Source organism: Pristis pectinata, chromosome 7, assembly GCF_009764475.1.
Source record: "Pristis pectinata isolate sPriPec2 chromosome 7, sPriPec2.1.pri, whole genome shotgun sequence".
NCBI lineage: Eukaryota > Metazoa > Chordata > Chondrichthyes > Rhinopristiformes > Pristidae > Pristis > Pristis pectinata.
This window is the reverse complement of record NC_067411.1, coordinates 20,683,710-20,697,263: the sequence shown is the minus strand read 5'-3', so window position 1 is coordinate 20,697,263 and position 13,554 is coordinate 20,683,710. Positions and strand designations below refer to the sequence as shown.

General features: G+C 42.4%; 1 protein-coding gene across 6 annotated transcripts in view; it reads left to right on the top strand.

The window, feature by feature from the left end:
- LOC127572413 (sorbin and SH3 domain-containing protein 2-like) overlaps nt 1-13,554 on the top strand; it is a 337,556-nt gene that overhangs the window by 62,155 nt on the left and 261,847 nt on the right. Inside the window, exon 3 of one of the 6 annotated variants that reach the window (XM_052019627.1) lies at nt 177-241. The exons of 4 other annotated variants lie outside the window; for them this stretch is intronic. The gene's annotated coding sequence lies outside the window, so the exon portion shown is untranslated. Of the gene's footprint in view, nt 1-176; nt 242-13,554 lie in introns of those variants that run through there. One more of the 6 variants, XM_052019630.1, reaches the window with a different exon arrangement.

The window sequence follows — 13,554 nt, the reverse complement described above, 5'->3', positions numbered from 1 at the left end:
AATTATATTGGTACTGTTGCTGAAACAAATCTGTAAATGGTGGATATCTGAAATAAAACCAAAGCATGCCGAAAATGCTCAGCAGGTCAAGCAGCATCAGTTAATGTTTCAGCTTGATGAGCTTCTATTGGAACCAGGTCATCAACCTTAAGTGTTAACTCTGTCTCCTTCCACAGGTGCTTCCTGACCTCCTGAGTGTTTCCAGTGTTTTCTGTTTTTATTTCTGAACTAATGCCAATGGGTAAGTTGAAAACTTGCAATTGAGCTACCTAATTTATCAGGATAACAATGTAAAAGTAGTCTGTTTATTGTGATGAAAATATGTGTTGGAGAGTAATAGTAAGATAAAAGACAGAAATCATTTGTCTCACTGTGCCTTTATTAGTTCCTCAGAGCTACACTATTAGTGTCATTTCCCTGCTCTACCTTGCAAATTTCGCTACTTTCAATTGTATATTCATCTTTTGAAAATTATAATGGATCAGTTTATAATACACTCCAAATTCTGGTTCATAGTAATATGCAGTATATATACTTAAGTTATTTTAAGCTACTGGATTTCTTTCTTAATTATCTTAGATTTATGAGTTTGATTTTTGATCAATCTGCTGCTAGCAGTTTCACTATATCCATTCAATCAAAATCCCCAATGGTAATTTTGAACTTTCATAAATCTCTGCTTTAAACCTGTCTGCTCTCAGATCAATCCTGGCTTTTCCAGTCCTTCAACATAACTGAAGTCTCATTCTGATAAATCTCCTTTTACATCCTTCCAAAGCAGAGAGATCCCTCCTAAAATGTGGTTCAGTGTTGGACATGTTACTCTTGTTAATCCTTCTGAATTGGCTTGAGAGTTAACTTGGTTTTGCTCTTTGCTTCCGGTTTATAAAGAACAGCAGGGTGGTGCAGCAGTTGGCACTGTTGCCTCAACTCCAGTGACCCGAGTTCAATCCTGATCTAGGGTGCTATTTATGTGGATCATCCTATTTGGCATACCTGCATAAAAAGCAGTGCTCGCTCATACGAGGAAGCAAAGAGGAAAAGAGACTCCAGAAAACCAAAAACCACTGATACTACAGCATTTCTACACCTCTGTCATCTGCGTGAAAGACGATTTTGAGCCCAGATTAGTCTAATCAGCCATCTCTGTACATATCACAACATTACAGACAAGATGTCATGGTCTTGCTCAAGAATGAGTGATGGACAACAACGTGTTCTCCCTCTGACTGCATGGGTTTCCCTGGGTGCTCCGGTTTCTTTCCACATCCCTGAGGTTTGCCGTCTGGAAGGTTAATTGGATCCTGTAAATTACCACCAGTGCAGACAAGTGACAGGAGAACTAGGGGAAGTGATGGGCACGTGAAAGAATAAGTTACAGGGAAATATGTGGGGGGAATAGGGCTGATGGAGTTGCAGTAAGAACTGGCATAGTCTTGGCTGAATGGCCTTCTATTGTGTCATTAGAAAATATAAAATAAGGTTCTGAATATAATTTGCTTTTTCATCAGTCCTGCTACCCTCAAAAGTTTGAGTGAATTTGCAGTCGTCTGAGTTTACATTCATAGAGTTGCAGAGAAATACAGCACGGAAACATGCCCTTCAGCCCACTCAATCTGCACTGACCATCAACAACCCATTTACACCAACCACACACTTATCCCACTTGTTTAATTCTCCCCTCATTCTCATCAACTCCCCCCAGATTCTATGATTTACCCACACACCAAGGTCAATTTACATTGGCCAATTAATGTATCAACATGTGTTTGGGATGTGGGAAGAAACTGGGGCACCTGGAGGAAACCCAGGTGGTCATAGGGAGAATATGGATACTATGCACAGACAGTACCTGAGGTCAGGATTGAACCTGGATATCTGGCAAAATGAGGCAGCGACTCTCAGTTGCACCACAGTGCCTCATCTTTAGTTCATGTTGGGTCTTTGCAATTTCCTTTCCATTTTGAACTTCTCTATATCAAACTTCATCTCTCTACCTTCTGCCTATTTTACTGAACAAGGTCTTCTGAAGTCTGCTCATCTTCTTTGAGGAGGTGACCAGGAAGATTGAAGTTCTTTGAGGAGGTGACCAGGAAGATTGATGAGGGCAGTGCGGTGGATGTGGTTTACATGGATTTTAGTAAGGTGTTTGATAAGGTTCCTCATGGTAGGCTTCAGAAAGTCAGAGGCCAAGGGATCCAAGGAAGCTTGGCTGTGTGGATTAGGAATTGGCTTGCATATAGAAAGCAGAGGGTTGTGGTGGAAGGAGTGCCCTCGGATTGGAAGGCAGTGACTAGTGGTGTCCCGCAGGGATCGGTTCTGGGACCTCTACTTTTTGTGATATTTATAAATGACTTCGATGAGGGGGTGGAGGGCTGGGTTAGTAAGTTTGCGGATGTTGTGGATAGGCGGTGTTGTGGATAGTGTGGAGGGCTGTCGGAGCTTACAGAGGGATATTGATAGGATGTAGAGCTGGGCTGACAAGTGGCAGATGGAGTTCAATCCGGAGAAGTGTGAGGTGGTACACTTTGGAAGGACAAACTCCAGGGCAGAGTACTGGGTGAATGGCAAGGTACTTTGCAGTGTGGAGGAGCAGAGGGATCTGGGGGTTCATATTCACAGTTCATTGAAAGTTGCCTCACAGGTGGTAAAAGCAGTTAAGAAGGCCAATGGGATGTTGGCTTTCATAAATCGTGGGATTGAGTTTAAGAGCCGCGAGGTGATGATGCAGCTTTACAAAACTCTAGTTAGGCCACACTTAGAGTACTGTGTTCGGTTCTGGTCGCCTCATTATAGGAAGGATGTGGAGGCGTTGGAGAGGGTGCAGGGGAGATTTACCAGGATGCTGCTTGGATTAGAGAGTATTGAATATGAGGAGAGGCTTAAGGTGCTAGGGCTTTATTCACTGGAAAGGAGGAGGATGAGAGGAGACATGATAGAGGTAAATAAAATACTGAGGAATAGATAGAGTAGACAGTCAGTGCCTCCTTTCCAGGGCACCAATGCTCAAGATAAGAGGGCATGGCTTTAAGGTTATGGGTGGGAGGTTCAGGGGAGATGTCAGAGGGAGGTTTTTCACCCAGAGAGTGGTTGGTGCATGGAATGCACTACCTGGGGTGGTGGTGGAGGCAGATACATTGAACAGGTTCAAGAGCTTGTTGGATAGGCATATGGAGGAGTGTGGGATGGGGGGATATGAGGGAGGAAGGGGTTAAGTAGTGTGAGGGTGGTTTGATGGACAGCACAACATGGTGGGCCGAAGGGCCTGTTTTGTGCTGTATGGTTCTATGGTTCTTACTAATTATCATATCCGTTACCATTACCTTGTATCCAAAATTTGAATCATCACACCAGAAGTTGTTCTCCTGAACAGCAACATCAGAAGATGAGATAAGAAAATACAAATCAGATCAGTGCAACATAATCTTCTGATCAGAGATTGCAAAAATGTGGACAACCTAGATTCTGAAGATATGGGTCTTTCCTTTGTTCTTGGATGGAAAGAGAAAAATGATTGCAGCTGCCTCTCAGCTCCAGGGGACCCAGGTTTGATGCTGATTTTTCGACGATGTTATCTTCCCATGACAGTGTAAGCTTTCCCCAGGTGCTCTGGTTTCTTTCCACATCTCCAGTGATGTGCTGGCAGGTTAATTGGGTACTGTAAGTTACTTGATAATTGTAACCAGTTCACCACTACCATACCAGCAGTAGATTTCCATTTAATTGTAGGAAGTGTGAATTTGAAGCGGTTTCCTCCGTAGGCGGATGTAAAAATTCTGAGTTGGAGTGAATCTGACCATAGTTATCTTGGGGGCTACTGACCTGTATTAATAGTCTTGTGGGGGAGTGCGACCATTGGTGACAGGGCAGCATTTAGTGCTCGGGCATAGTGTGATGGTCCAGGAGGAGCAGAGAGATGGTTGGTCTGGTAAGCATTTACCTCTGTGATTCAACCCTTCTCGCCACTTCCTTTTAACTACCAGCTGGAGGGTGTCAGCCTCATTATAACAATGAAATAACCAACTTGTTTCTCACAAGTAGACTGGCTAGCTGTCCCTTTTCCTGCCTCCATTAAAGCCAGAAGTATCCACATTTGAATCAAGTTTGGTTCCAGTACCAGATTTTATACAACTAACCTATGCACTCATCACACCTTTATTTCAAGTTAAGATTCAGCTGGATAATTTTGTTGGGATTTTAAATCTAGCTACCTGGCATTGTTGTTATTCTGGTGTGAGCAAGCCAATAATGCATTATGTTTGAGGGTGACATATTTTGACAGATGCAGCAGTTGGAAAATGTACCTAATTGCTTTAACTCAGAGGGCTTTTATTATGTTGAATAGATGGCAAAGCATAACACAGAGCTGAACAGGAATTATTTGCCTGCTTTACTAGTTGTATGTCAGAGTTGCTGGTACAATAGCCAAGTTGCCTGGAGCATGACAGCAGGGTTGCAGTTTGGAGGCACTGGCATTACTTGGCTGATTCCTAGCTAGACTCTCGTAGTGAGGTGTGGCAGCTGCAGGGAGCATCATTTGTGAGACTGCAGGCTCACCTGAGCTTCCTTCCATTCATTTAAATGTTGCTACTTGTCTGTAATTTCCCTACCAGTGCTCCCTACGTGACTGCCAGTTCTTGTTGAGATGCCATCTGATCATTTAATATTTTTGCAGTTATTAGAAACTCGGAATATTATAATTTGCCTGCATAATCCATGAAGTAACTGAGTTGTTCAGCACATTGCAGTATGGAAGGGATCAGGACACATCTCGTGTGGTATCAGCTCTTCAGCATTGAAAGTGAATATGAAACCTTGTGTTGAAAGTTATTGCACCAAACAAAGTAAAGATTTGAATGAGAGCTGGAAGATAATATCTTCAGTGTAATTGCTTGAGGAACCAGGAACAGCATGTTTGGACTGACGTCAATTTCTGTTTGAATTCAGTAATGGGATTAGAAAAGGATAATTGTCCCAGATCAAGAAGATCAAAAGTGAGGAAACCATAAAGTTCTCTTGTTCTGTCAAGGAAGCTAATACTTAATTAAAGCTGATTTCTATCAAGTTTAAATGGTTCATTAATTTAATCATTTAAGTCAACTAAGAGTCTGCTAGTTACTTGATAGATGAATTGTTTGAGCACTTTGCAATTTAATTTGCAGAAGGACAGGTAGAGCACAACCTATTGATGATGTTCTAAAATTGTACAGTGTTGTCTGATTTGAAAGCAAAACATTGTTCACTTAAGTCACGGGACAAGAGATGTTTCATGAGCTGTTATTAGTTCTCTGCTTGTTGCCCATACATCTGTAGGAAGAATATGTAATGAATTGATCTGTACAAATAGTATGCAAGGCAAGTTTTTCCACTGTACCTTGGTACAAGTGACAATAATAAACCAGTACCAATGTTTGTGGGGCATTGTCCCTGTAAAATGGGGTGATCTTTTTAAACAAAAGTCAAGTAATGGCATTTTACTTCAATTTCCTGCAACAAATTCAGTCAAACAAGCTGAACTTATTTGTATGCTGTTTTTTTAAAACTGAAATGTTAGTGTAGGCAACAAAATGCAATGGAATTAGCATTTATGGGCAGAATGAAAAAAAAATAGAATTTCTTGGATGCAGCAGTTAAATAGAAGGGTCTATTGATAAAGGCAAATTTTCAGATTTCAATCTGCAGAAGTTTGTGCACTGTACTGTTAATTGAGCACCAAAATGGATGGCGACGGGCATCTGATGTCTGCATTATTTCGTCTTTACTGAATTGGCAGCAAATTACTCTGGTTGCATTCTAGTAACAACAAATCATATTTTTACATTTTTATCAATGGTTTCCTTTGAGCTTTGAGTTGACTGCTTTTTTTAAATTTATTTTACAGCATGGTAACAGGCCCTTCTGGGCCAACGAGTCCGCGCTGCCCTTTTTTTTTTAAACCCATGTTAACCTACCCGTACGTCTTTAGAATGTGGAAAGAAACGAGTGCCCGGAGGAAACTCACGCAGACACGGGAGAACGTACAAACTCCTTACAGACAGCAACGGGAATCGAACCCCGACCGCTGGCACTGTAATAGTGTCGTGCTAACCGCTATGCTACCGTGCCGCCCTAGTTGGACCTCCTGATTAAAGTTTATGGCCCAATTAAGTATTACTGGAAGAACATTAACCCTAAGAACAGTTTTTTTTTACAGAGAGAAGTGCCTAAGGTCAAAAGATCATTCATGAAGTAGTTTTTGAAATTACTTGGCATGTATTCATATTTGCACTGGATGCCTAACAAAGTCTGGGGGGGGGGGAATAATAAATGCACAAGCAGTTGACTTTCCCTGCATTCCTCATTTGCCTTGTTTCATAACCACAAAATTAATAATAATGATCTTGTGCATATAGTCATGGCTACAGGGTGGATGCACAAAGTGCAAGGAAAAGAGGGCATGCTTAAAATTAAATGAAAAGCCCTAATCTATTTAGATAAATCTGAAGCACAAAATGTCTGTTTCCAAATGCAATAGTTGGGCCTTGTGATTTAAAATTTATGGCCCAATTAAGCATTACTGGAAGAACATTAACCCTAAGAACAGTTTTTTTTTACAGACAGAAGTGCCTAAGGTCAAAAGGTCATTCATGAAGTCATTCTGTTTAATGTGGGTCCATCATCCTTTATCAATTAAATACAAGCACTGGAAGCTGTTACCAGCACAAAGAAATGCTGGTCCAATGTGTCATAGTAGTGATGTAATAGGTACCATTGCCTCTGTTTCCTTTTTGAAGGAGCTGTTGAATTGGTTCTGCTGCTCCTCAGCTCTTTTCCTTGGCTTCACCAGCCATTATAATCTTGAATGGAAATGTTTCTTAGCTCTGCCAGTAATGCTGTAGTGCTGGTGGCAGCCTCTTTGTAACTCTGCAATCATTTCATATGGGCTATCCAGCTGACTGGCCTGTTCTTGGCTAGTATGGGTGTCTTTATCAGAAGAATCACAAATGGAAAAGCCCCATGTACCAAAGCCAATAGTTGTGCTGCCTCTTAATTTTTTTTAAAGAGAAAAAAAAAGTGATATCAGGAAGTTTGTACTGCACCAGAGAGACTGTGTATTTTGTCATAACACTCCTCATTGGGTCTAGAGTCAGAGGTTCTCCAACTTGCCAATGGCTTTGCAGAATCAGTGTGTCCTGTTTGGTGGTAGTGGGGGAGGGGGGGGATGGTGGTGGTGGTGGGTGGGAATCCATGTATCGTAAACATTCATGATGCCTGGAGATATGAGATCATTGAATGCAACATCTATAATTTAACAAGTTGTCTAGCTCCAGTGTATAAAGTGGTGCAGGGTTCTACTGTTCACTGCTAGGACACCTGTAGTGACCAGAATCAGTAGCCCAACAATGTGACACCTAGCTTAGAGTGCCGACAAATACTTCGATACATATCCAGGCATGTCAATTTCCCTTTCACAACACAAGCTGAGACTATGGTAAATGAAATTATGCAGCATAGAGCAAATCCAGAGTTGTTTTAAAAAAAAACTTCATTTTAAAAAAAACAAATCAAAGCTTAATGGTCTTTATTTGAAAGCACATAGCATTTGCATAAAATGAATTGACAGTAACGTATGAATATGATCTTGTATGATCATACTTTGTGCAGAATAACTATTAAGGAGACATGGTTGCAGAGTGACCAGGACTGAGTGCTCAGTATTCCAAGTTATATGATGTTCCTAAAGAACAGACCCAAGGGGAAATGTTAATAATGAAGGTATTGGGGTGGAGTTGAGTCATCATATAGAGGCGGTGGATTAGTCATGTAGAATTAGTTTTGATTGAAATCATGAAGAGCAGGTGAAAGGAGACATAGGTGGGAGTAGTCTGTAGACCCCCAAAATGTGACCTCTTGACAGGGTGGAGCATAAATGGGGAAATATCTAGGGCATGTTTGAAGGGACCTGCAATATATGTAGGGAGATTTTTAATCTACATATAAACTGGATGAACCAAGCTGGCAAGGGTATTATGGAAGAATTTATGGAGTATGCCAGAGATTGTTTCTTTGAGCAATATATTATGGAATGACCTGGGAACAGGTTATTTTACATTTAGTAATGAGGAAGGATTACTAATAAATCTTGCGGTTAAAGGTCCTCTAGGAGGTAGTGACCAGAATATGATAGAATTCCAGATACAGTTTGAGGATGAATACCATAGGACCAAAACCACCATCTTCAACTTAAATAAGGACTATTATAATGGTATAAAGGTGGAGTTCTGAGATGGGCCAGGAAATGAGCTAAGAGACAGGTCAGTAGATTAAATGTGGCAGATATTCAAGCAGCTGGTCCATGACACTCAGCAGGAATCTCTCTAAATGAGAGGAATTCCATGAGAAAGAAGCACAACCTCTGGTTAACAAATGATCAAGGATGATGATAAATTGAGAAGCTGGCATACAACGTGGCGAGGGATAGTGATAGGTCAAAGACAAAAAAAGTGCATAAGGAGGGGGAAAATTGATCTTTGGCAGAAAATTTGCATGCAATGTCAAAACAAACAGAATTTCTATGGACCTTTTAGAGAATGATCCTGGTCAATTAATAACAGGAGAACACTACAAGTATCCCTAAAATAACATGGGCTAATCTCAAAAAATGAGGAGGGAACTTGTTTTAAAAAAAAATCCCAATCACAAGGGATAAAGTATTATAGAAACTTGTAGTGTTAAAGGCAGACAAATCACTGAGACTCCATGACCTGCACCCGTGGGTTATGAAGGAATGGCTGCAGAGACAGTAGACCCATTGGTTGAAAATGTTCAAAACTTGCAAAATTCAAGGAGAGCACCAGATAGTTGGAAAACTGCCAATGTGACTCCCTTGTTCAAAATGTGAGGAAGCCAAAGCTTGGGGAACTATATAGGTGAGTTAGTTTATCTTTTTCCAAGAAATTTGAGTATAATTTCTTGTTGCTGTAGAACTATATGGTATGTGTTACCTCCCAAATTATTTTATTTTATTTGAATGCATTTTTGGTGGGCAAATGCTAGGCAAGGTGCAGCACTGGATGTGTTTGCACTTTCACAATAATTAAGCTTTCTGGCAGTTTAAGTGTAGTGTGAAATGAATGACATTGCCATGTTGTATATTGTTAACAGTTAGAAATATTGCGACAGACTTAAAGGGTCATATTTCCTCCTCTTATAAGACTGATATTCTTTGATTTATCAGCAGGTAGATGCTGACAGGAATATTAAATGCAACCAATTCAGTGGAAGCTGCTAAGGTCAATATTGAATGATGATGTGCATACGTAAAGGCTTGACGAGAGTAATCAGAGTTGTACATTTAATTTTAGCACGCATATCAGTTTGTAACTGCATTTTGAATTGGATCTGGTGTCCTTTAAAGGCTATTAATGTGATTAAGACAGGAAAGTGAATGATATCACAGTATGTGAAATGCCATAAAATCCGTTGCATAGTTTAGCAGTGAGATACTATTGGACCAGGCATCCAAACAAGTAATCATGCCATAACAGGAAAAAAATCGTAAACAAGATTATGCCTGGTAGTAGAGTTTAGCGCTGTCGGAGCAATAGCCATTAACAGCTACTGAGTGCTGTAGTCAGAAAACATTCTCAGTTTCATTTGTCCCATGGGTTGAATTTCAAAAGTAGAAAATAAATCTGTTTCGTATTTGACATCTTTTTGCTTTCGCACAAAAAGAACATTTCACACGAATTGAGCTGAGTATTTTAACAAGTATGAAAAGATCTGGTGATAATGAGCCATTTGACAGAATGTGTTGGTCCAAATTTTGTGGTTTAAAAATAATGGGAGTTATCAATGCTCATCATTATTAAAGTGTAATGTTAAACTTGCACGACAACTCTGAGTCCATACAAAAATTGCCCTGCTACATTTTTTTTGGAAAAGCTGCTTTTTGGCATCTTCCTTATTCAGCTTTGAAACATTTGCCACAATGCAATGTTGTCACACTTGATGGATATTTACACACTTATTCAGGCTTCTTCATTCAGCGTGAATAGATTTTTAATAGCTTAATTACTGACAAATAACCTCTCTGCCCCTGAAAATTGACTTTTATAGGTGTGAAGTCTTATTCCTTCTGATCTTAATTACTTCTAGGTTTTCAAAATAAAACCAAATTAAATTTGCCATCCCTTTTCAGTCTGTTTTTTTTTCTTTATCAGTCTGTTTCCCATTTGGTTTTTCTCCAGAGATTTGAGCATAAAACTTGAAATATTAAAGGAGTTGTGCATTGTTAGAGGTGCCACCTTTGAACGAGAGGTTGAAGTCTGCCTCATTTGTTCTCTCAGGTGCCCATCAGTTTCCCAACAACTTGGCAGGGGTGAGAAAGGGGCTGTCCCTGGCGTACCATCAAATTTTATCCCTCAGTTGGTATCACAAATAAAAATATGATTTGTTTGTATTCCTTTCTGTGAGAAGGTGTTGCGGGAAAATTATGGTCTGCTTCCCACATTTACAATAGTGAAAATATTTCAACAATATCTTGGCTGTAAAGGTAGCAAAAAACAAGCTGCAGGAGGGACTCAATGGGTCAGGCAGCATCTGTGGAGACAAAGCCATAGTAAAACACGAGAGACTGCAGATGCTGGAAATCTGGAACAACAGAGAAAATGCTGGAGGAACTCGGCAGGTCAGGCAGCATCTATCGAGGGAAATGAACAGTTAACGTTTCAGGCCGAGACCCTTCAGCAGGACTAGAAAGAAAAAGGGCAGCAGCTAGAATAAAAGGGTGGGGGGGAGGGGGAGGAGTACAAGCTGGTGGGTGACAGGTGAATCCAGGTGAGGGGGAATGTAGGTGGGGAGGGGGGGGGACATGGGAATGATGCGAGAAGCTGGGAGGTGATAGGTGGAAGAGGCAAAGGGCTGAAGAAGATAGAATCTAAAAGGAGAGGACAGAAGACCACAGAATAAAGGAAAGGAGGTACAGAACCAGAGGGAGGAAGGTGTGGGTGATGGGCAGGTTGTGAGTGGGGGGGGAGGGGGAAGGGGAAAGAGAAGGGATAAAGGGGCCAGAGGGATAAGAGAAAACCCAAGGGTGGGGGGAGAAAATAGGGGTTATGGTTACTGGAAGTTAGAGAAATTGATGTTGATGCCTCTAGGTTGGAGACTACCAACACTGAATATGAGGTGTTGTTCCTCTAATCTGCGTTTAGCCTCAACTTGGTAGTGGAGGAGGCCGTGGACAGACATGTCAGCGTTGGAATGGGAAGTGGAATTAAAATGACTGGCCACCAGAAGATCCTGGCTGTTGCGGCAGACTGAGCAAAGGTGCTTGAAGCAATCCCCCCGCACCCCCCCCCCCCCCCCCCCCCAAATCTGTGTCAGGTCTCGCTGATGTAATGAAGGCCACACCGGGAGCCTGATGACCCTGATGGATTTGCATGTTAAGTGCTGCCTCACCTAGAAGGACTGTTTAGGGCTCTAAATAGTGGTGAGGGAGGAGGTGTAGGGGCAAGTGTGACACTTAACACACTTGCAGGGATGACTGCCTGGAGGGGGATTGGCAGGGAGGGGCGAGCGGACAAGGGAGTCGTGGAGAGAGCGATCCCTGCGAAAAGAGGGGAGGGGAAGATGTGCCTGGTGGTGGGATCCCATTGGAAATGGCAGAAGTTGCAGAGAATGATATGTTGTATACAGAGGCTTGTGGGGTGGTAGGTGAGGACAAGGGGAGCCCTATCCCTGTTGTATCTGGGGGCAATGGGGTGAGAGCAGGTGTGTGGGAAATGGAGGGGATTTGGATGAGGACTGCATTGATAGCAGTGGAGGGGAAAGAAACCCTGTTTTCTGAAAAAAGAGGACATGTTGAATGTCCTGGAATGGAGAGCCTCATGAGAGCAGATGCGGTGGAGACAGAGGAACTGAGAGAATGCAATGTTTCAAGTCGAAACTCTGCATCAGGACTTTTGCAGGGTCTCGACCCAAAACATTGACTATCCCTTGGTCTCCACAAATGCTGCCTGACCTGCTGCGTCCCTTCAGCAGTGAGTTTTTCTGCTCCAGATCCCAGTATCTGCAGTCTCTTGTTTCCATTTGGCTGTAGTCAAATTGTCCCTGGGGTTATGAAAGATGCAATATAGTTCCTTCCGCTCTTTTTGTCATTTTCATACATGATTTTCCATTTATTTAAATATTCTAACTTGCATTTCTCGGTTCACACTCTATATGCCTCATTAATAATTCTTTAATTTGATTGGCTAGGGAGATGCACAGTTGCTGTCCCTGATGTACAGTTTTCCAAAGTATAAATTTTATTCATAAGGATATACAAACAGTACATGTCTTTACATTCACCGTTGTCCACTCTGTATATTTGTGGTGTCATCAAGTTCATGCATGTGCAGAACACCAATGCCACTCGTGTTAACTTTGGGCAAAAAACCTTTCAAGAGTTTGTGGGGCTGTTACACGGGACCCATACCCTCCATGTCTAATGGTGGCAAGACCTTAGATTGAAATTCTTCCCCACAGAGCCTCAGGTTGCAGCCTTTCCCCACTGCCCTAAAGTTCAGTGTTTCCCTCGGCATCTACTCCCACAGCCTGGAATGTGCCAGGCAGCAACATTCACTTGTGGACACCTTGTATCGGCAGACCAAAGTGCATCTTTCACTGAGTTGATGATCTTCCAGCACCACCTGATGTTTCTCAGTTTGTACAGCTCCAAGCCTGCTGTGGAGGTTGCCGCACTATACAGGTTCTCCCCACGTTATAAACGCCCTTCTGATGGTCAGCCTGCAGTTACGAGCAAGTGTTAAGGAGACCAGGGGATAGATGGATTTGCTAGCTGCTGCAGAAGTCTTCTCCCTCTGCTGGGTGGGAACAAGACATTTCTGCATGCCTCTTCTTTCACCACCCCCACCCTGACACCCCAGCAGCAACTATCGGGAGCTGAGCAGAGCTGGGAGTGCTGAGCAGATTCACTTTGCTCACTCACTCATGATAGTTCAGGTTATGAACAGTTTTCAGGAATGAAACCCTGCCATAACCTGGGGATAGGGACATGAGACTAGAGGCTGGAATCTGGAGCAACACACGAGATACTATAAGAACTCAACAGGTCAGGCAGCATCTGTGGAGGGAAATGGACAGTTGATTTCAGGTTGAGACCCTTCATCTGGACTGAAAGTGTTGAGGGGAGGTGGCCAGTATAAAGAGGTGAGGGGGAAGGGGTGGAGCAATTGCTGGCAAGTGATAGAAGGAGCCAGGTGAGGAGGGGTGATGGCTAGATGGAGGAGGGAAGAATAGAAATCGCAACAGAAGCTCAGGTGATGGGTGGAGGCAACGAAGGGCTGGAGATGATGGAATCTGATCGAAAGTGTGGAACCAAATAAGGGAGGTGGGGTGGCAATTGTGAACAGTAGGGGGCGTGGACACGGTGGATGGAGTGGGTGGAGGAGGGGAAAGGAACAGGGGGCTGGGGTGCATGTAGGAGGAACTCAGTAGATCAGGAGGAGAGACCATAAAGTATCGGAGCAGAATTAGACCATTTGGCCCATTTGAGTCTGCGCCGCCATTCAA